The sequence below is a fragment of the Eschrichtius robustus genome, chromosome 6 (genome assembly GCF_028021215.1).
Source record: "Eschrichtius robustus isolate mEscRob2 chromosome 6, mEscRob2.pri, whole genome shotgun sequence".
In the NCBI taxonomy this organism is placed as follows: Eukaryota; Metazoa; Chordata; class Mammalia; order Artiodactyla; family Eschrichtiidae; genus Eschrichtius; species Eschrichtius robustus.
In genome coordinates this window covers 16,277,270-16,284,257 of record NC_090829.1, presented here as the reverse complement: position 1 = coordinate 16,284,257, position 6,988 = coordinate 16,277,270, and positions in this window count along the sequence as shown.

Sequence of the window (6,988 nt, the reverse complement as noted above, 5' to 3'; positions counted from 1 at the left end):
AGCTGCTTTCTAGAAACCAGGCTCTGTGGCTATAAGCACAATTTGCACACGTCATTCTTCAGTGTCAGCTCAGGTTTTGGAATCAGCGCAGACTGGGTCTGAATTCAGGCTCTGCCATTTACTACTGACTTTGGTCAAGTTATAGGTAACCTGTTTAAATCCCAGCTCCTTTACCTGTAAAATGGGGATTGTAATGGGGCTACACCACTGGCTGTATGAGGATTGAATGAGGTTCTGGGTGTAAAGCACTTGGCCTTTAGTATGCACTCAATAAACAATAGCTCTTAAACTGTTAGGATAACTAGGTTTTCAGGCCCCTGTGGCCTCTCAAGTCAAAGGATATTAACAGTGTAACGAAAATAATAGCCAGTTATGGCCATTCACAAAATTCAAGGGTGTAAAAATAGAAACTTATTAATTTCTCGCACTGGCCTTATTTTCTGATCCTGTGACTCTGTCCTGGCCTTTGAAGGATGAGTTGATCCCGGTACATGCAGTCCTAGCCCATGACTTCACAGCCACATTTGAGGTCAGTATACAATTGGAGCTCAGCGCATCCTCTTCTCTTCCTCTGCACTGCTGCCTGGTCCAACGTAATCTGAGAACTTTGCTCATCAGCACAGTCATCATGCAAAGGGAGAAATGGATCCCTTTTTTGGTCTCCTAGGCTCTGGGACCCAGGCTGTTGTCAGTTCCTGATGTCCTCTGGTCTGTGGTGCTCTCTCAGAGATGACAGTGGGGCAGCTCTGGTCAGTGGCACATCCTGTTCCATCCCATGGAGCCCAGCCTCACCCTTCCCTCACTGCTAAGGATCAGGCCTGTCCCTCTCTTACCTCCTGGCACAGGCCCCCGTGGGTAGGTGTCGCTTCCTGACCAGGGCAGCACGTCTCACCCTCCCAACTAACCTGTGACTCACTGCAAGCTCCTAGAAGCCTCTAAGCCACTCTAGGACCTGCAAACCCGGGGGCCCACTCACATCTCTCTGCTGTCATCCCACTCGCTTCCCCTTATCAGAAGGTAGAAGACCCATCTGAGCAACTGCAACTTGGACACTAAGCCCACAAGCCTCCCCTTCTCGGAGGTGCCCCTGCCCCTCCAGGGCAATGCACCTCTCCTGCTTTCTCCTCACGTCAGAATCATGTTAGGGGGAGGACTGTTCTACCTCTTATCACCCTTGCTCTCCCTCTATCACTCTGTCTCCCGTCTCTGTCCTCCTCCTCCAGCACAAATCTCTTTCTATAAACACATACACACACCACAGACACGGTGGAAACCAGTTCTCTGAGTTTATGCAGACTTTCCAGACTGTTTTGTCTCGTGTCCACCGGAGAACAGAACCTCTTTGAAGTGATAAGCTAAGGCGTCTGCCATTCTTGTTGCTAGAGGGCTTCTTGTGGTGGCTGAGGGGAGTGAACCTGCTATTTGATGTCTCAGCTATTAGTCCTCCACAGATTAAGACTTCATGTTTCATCCTGTCTCGTGAGTTACATGGGTTTTTACTACGTAGTTGGAATGAGGTCTACCAGACAGCTCAGTTCACGGGGTGGGCAGAACCCCTTCATCATGCTCCAATCGACCCTTCTTTATCCCATTTCAATCTTTTATTTTAATTTTTTATCAAAGTTCTGCACACATATAATTTTAAAAGTCAAGTAATTATCTAAAACATTAGAAAAACAGCAGTCTTCTGGTCCTCTCTCCTGTCCTCTACTCCCATTCTCACTTTACACCTTTAACTCGTTTTTTAAAATATTTTCCTCCATATTGCTAAAGAGTGAAGTTATATCGCTACCTCTTGACCTTTTGACATTATTTACTGATTTCCAAGCATGGGAGATAAAAGATTCAGCTTTTATGAAGACTCTCTCACACACTAACTTCCTATAGTATACTCTAATTGCCTTTCCTTTCTTGAACAATTTTTGTTTTCCTAGGATTTAATAATTCCCCTTTTCCCCCTTTGCTTAGTTTTCTATGTACTTACCGCTAAGTCAACGTCCTTTTCTTGCAGACTTTGCTCCCAGATCCTTCTGTCTCACCCTCTCTTGCCCCCTTGGTTGACAGATGCGTTGGGCATGCTTCGTTCTTGGCTTCCCTGGCAGCGTTCAGCAGGCGGGACACACAACTTTTACTGGACTGCACTGCTACTCTGCCGGTTCTCCTCACTCTCTGGTCACGCCTCTCCTGTAGTTTCTCTTCCTCTCCTGTCCCTTGCATTGAAATGCCCAGCGTTCATCTCACCTCTCTTTCCCCCTCTCTCTACATAGGTTCCCTGACTCATCCCATGCTAATCGCCCTGGCCTCTCCTGCCACCTCTGTATGGATGGCTGTGTCTCTTGCTCAGTTTTTCTGCTGAGCTCGGACCTACATTTCCATCTTCTGGTGGGACATTTCTGCCAGGATATTCCACAGGAACCTCAAACTCAGCATGTCCCGAACCAAAATCGCTATTTCACAACCTAAATGTGTTCAAAGTGCACTTTGTTATCTGTGAAACTTTGGGAAAGTTACTACATTCTCACCTGGAAAATTGGATGATACTGCATTCCTTAGAGGATCAAATGGTCTCATATATCATGCGTGTTAAGCACTCGTCAGAGTGTCTGACCTCCTGTCCATGCTCAATAAATGGCCCCGATCATTAGTAGTAGCAGAAGGAGGAAAGGATGGTGAGGAAGGAGAGCATTAAGATTGCTGTTATCCTCTCTCCATCATAATGGCGCCATCATCACTTGTTCCCAGTCCAAACACTTGGGATTCGTCCTTGGCCTCTGCTTCCTCCCCACAACCTAACTCACTCTATCATCAAGCCTACTGATCATATCCCATAAATATCTCTCACATCAGGTCCCCTGTTCCCATCCTCACTGCCCTGCCCTGTTTAGGCCCAATCCTCTCTCACCTACTCTATCAGGAAGGCCCTGCTGCCTGGTTTCCTGACCTCTGATTTTACATTTCACTTCTAGTCTATCCTCTAAATTTCACCAAAATGATCCATCTACATGCTAGTCTGACTGTCCCGTCTCTCCTAGGCATATTTCAGTAATAATTATAATTGTAGCAGAGAGGGCGAAAACTAATATTTAAAATCATAACACTGCAGCTGTGTCTTCCCCCAGGCATGCATTCCTCTTGTGCACAAGGCTCTTTGTTTGACAAAACACCTGGGTGGAGACAGGTGAACGTGAACAGTTGAGAATAGAAAACAGAGATAGTTAAACTCCTCTGCAGAGGAAATAAGCCTGAATCGGGGAGTTAAAGGCATCTCAAGTGGGAAGGGAATTGAGGACAGCCTTGGGGAGCGGGGGGGAGGGGGGGGAGATATCTCACCAATTCAGTGGGTGGCTGGAGAGAATTGGGCCTCGGTGGGAGTGACTGTCATGTAAAGATCAGCAGTGTCTCAAGATTTGGACCATTCTGGGCTGGTCTAGAACCCTTCCCATTCTACTCTCAACCCCACTTCCCTTTACTCCACATCTTTAACAAAGTTTATTACAGAAACACTGCCCCCCACGATCCTGCAAATGGAGGAAAGAGGTTGGTGCTGTCTGGATCTGCTCGGAACAGAGAACTCAGAGCAGGGGTGGAGGGTGAAATTGGAGTCTGTGGATCCTAGGAACACAAGGGCATTTTTTGGCGGAGGTGCATGAACCTAAGTAGAAGCAAAGGTGGGGTTTCAAACCAATTATACTTAAATCTCAGAGAGTGCCGCAGCTCTCCTTCTGTGGTATCATCACTAGGACAACGATTTCACAGCTATGCTTCCAGTGGGCCAGGCCATTGGTTGGGTGCTTTGCATTCACAGCCTCACGCCCTCCTCTCCTCATCCCTGCTGCAGAATTGCTATTATTGACTCCATTTACAACCAAGGACCTACAACTTGCCTGGGGTCACAGAGCTGGAGGGGGTCAGAGTCCCGATCTGCCTCATCATCATTCACTGCTCTCTCCTTTCTCTTGGATAAACTCTCAGCTCCTCCCGTAGGCCCCAATTTTCTAATAGTGGTCAAATAAAAAGGTAGGTTCAATTTCAGGTCTGAATAAAAAAATCAAGTCTATCCATCTCATTTTGCAAATTGGAAGAGGTTGTTCCAAGGAAGCACGGTGACCCCGTCGAGGGGTTCCCATGGATTAGGACAAAGTTCCTTTCATTCCAATCCTAGTGGTCCTTCCACTGCTCCAGTTTCCCAAACATGGTCTGCAGAACTGATGATGCCAATGAGTGTACCATGAGAAAGTGGCGATTTAATACGTCTAGAAACCATTGAGTTAAGTAAAGCTTACCAGGACTTCTCACAATCTTTATTATATTAATGTACATTTAAAATTTTTATTTTATTTTTTTATTGAAGTATAGTTGATTTACAATGTTGTGTTAATTTCTGCTGTACAGCAAAGTGACTCAGTTATACATATATATATCTACATACATACATACATATATATACAATTTTTTTATATTCTTTTCCATTATGGTTTATCACAGGATATTGAACATAGTCCCCTGTGCTATACAGTAGGACCTTGTTGTTTATCCATTCTATATGTAACAGTTTGCATCTGCTAACCCCAAACTCCCACTCCATCTCTCCCCCGCCCCCATTAATGTGCATTTGATTCTCCAAAAGTGGGCATTGATATGCAACGTTTCTCAAACTTACTGGATAAAGTTTGGTGGAACAACTATAAACCAATTACCAAGCCGGTATACCATAGGACAGAGTTTGGGAACTCTGGCTTTCCTTGCAGAAAAGCATTTACTTGGAGGAAATGCAGGCATTGCATTAAGCAGGGGTTTTAGGTAGTGCAAACTGATCACCCATAAAGGTAATATTTTCTAAAGAAAGAATGAGGAACCCCCAGAATCCTGCAGGGTCTCATATATTTCTTGATATAATTGGATAGAGACAGATGCCAAAGAGAAGGGTTATTCTGAGTAAGGGAAGGAACTTTGCTTTGAGAGAAGGACAGAATCCAGCAGAAAGAACCTGAGTAGAATGAGCCCAGATCTAAAAATCACATACCTATCAGGTAAAGACTACTCCTCAGTACTCAAATTGCAAGGATGACATATACCTTTATTTTTCTCAGTCAAACCTGGCCCACTCATAATGGTCAGCAAAAAGTACCAGTCATTTTCAGTGACTCTTTCCCCTTCCCTCAAGTCACATCAGAAGCCTAGGCTTGTCTAGTCCAGACCAGTGGGGAAAGAGGAGCCTCTCCTGCTCTGTAGATTTGAACTTCAGCTTGGACCAGCACTGCCTCTCCAGGCAGGACTCTGAAATGGCCCTCCCAGGGCCTTCCTCACAGAAGGGCTCAGTTACAGGGGCCCCTGTGGCAACCAGGGCCACCACTCAGTGTCCACAGACTTCCAGCCTCCTCACAAAACCTGAGACCCTCCCCCTCCCCAGCCCCAGTCAGGTTTACTTGGCAACTGATCCCTCCTTCCCTGGAAGCTCTAACTTAGCCCTCACGTCCACTCCCAATTCATCCAATTTAGTTTCTTTCACCAAGCTCCTGAGAACACAGGTCTGGTAACTCTTTGGGGTTCAGGAGAGCCAGGCTGACCTTAAGCATTTAAAGCTACCATGACCTAAGATCCTGTTGAACAGGAAAGAAAAAGTGCCTTTTCTTTCTTTGGCTGATGAATCCATAGCAGGTACCCCTAACAGCATCATTAAAAGAAGGAGAAGGAGAAGAAATTTTTCAAGAGTGCATTGTGTCACAAATATAATGTTTATTTGTTATGATTATATTTGTAGTAAAAGAGAGGAAAAGATTATAGACAGCTTCAGTAAATCAATGAAGCCAGGGAAGGGAAATGTGGTCCAGTGAAATCTTAGTCCCAGTGGAGCTTCCCTCTGTGTGAGGCTGGGAGAACCATGGAGTGATTCCGACACTTGAGTGAAAATGACACCCTATGATCTCTGTGGCGGCGTGGGTGCCTGGAGAGCACCGTGTGGCTGAGCACAGGGGTCAACATGCTGTGAACACATTGCTCGACATCAACAACAACGAGTAATCAGAGAGCCGTGGGCAGTGAAGAGGACAAAAACAGGAAGACTGGCTGCAGTAGCTAATTTTATGTGTTAACTTGACTCAGCAGTGGTGCCCGGATATTTGGTCAGACTCCAGTCTAGATGCTGCTGTGAAAGTATTTTTTAGATGTGATTAACATTTGACTCCATAGATTTGTAAAAAAGCAGATGACCTTCCATCATGTGGGTGGACCTCAATCTAATCAGTTGAAGGCCTTAAGACCCAGGTTTCCGTGAAGAAGGAATTTGGCCTCCAGACGGCAACATAGAACTTCTGCCTGAGTTTCTAGCCTGCACATTTTGGGCTCAGGATTCCAATATCAACTCTTCCCTGAATTTCCAGCCTGTGGGTCTGCCCTACAAACTTTGGACTTGCCAGCTCCCACGATCACAAGACCAATTCCTTAAAACCAGGCTCTTTCTCTCTCTCTCTCTCGCAGTCATAACACACTGGCTTATGCTATTTTGAACTTGATACTATACATTAGAGATTAATAATGAGAGATGAGAATGGAAACAGGTAGCAAACTAGGTGCACATATCTGCTGTCCCTCCCCACATTCCCAAATCTCATAAAGTCATGGAGCAAGAAGAAAAGGAGGAGAAGGAGGAAGAGGAGAAGGAGGAGAAGGAGGAGGAGGAGGAAGGGAGGAGGAGGAAGAGAATCCATAATGGCACCAGAGAATAAGTCTAATCATTGAACCACATGGTTTTTTGAGAAGAACTATAAAACAAATTGTTGAGGGAAAGGAGAGCATGTTCACCTAGTTCAAAATTCTAAAAAGTATCAAAGGATATACAATAAGTTTTCCTCCCATCGCTGCTCCAGGCAATCAATATCAGCGTGTGGTGGTGGTGATGGTGATGGTGGTGTGTGTGTAACCTCCCATACCTATATTAGGCACGTATAAGCATATAAATTATATTCCATTGCCCCTTTTTTGTATAAAT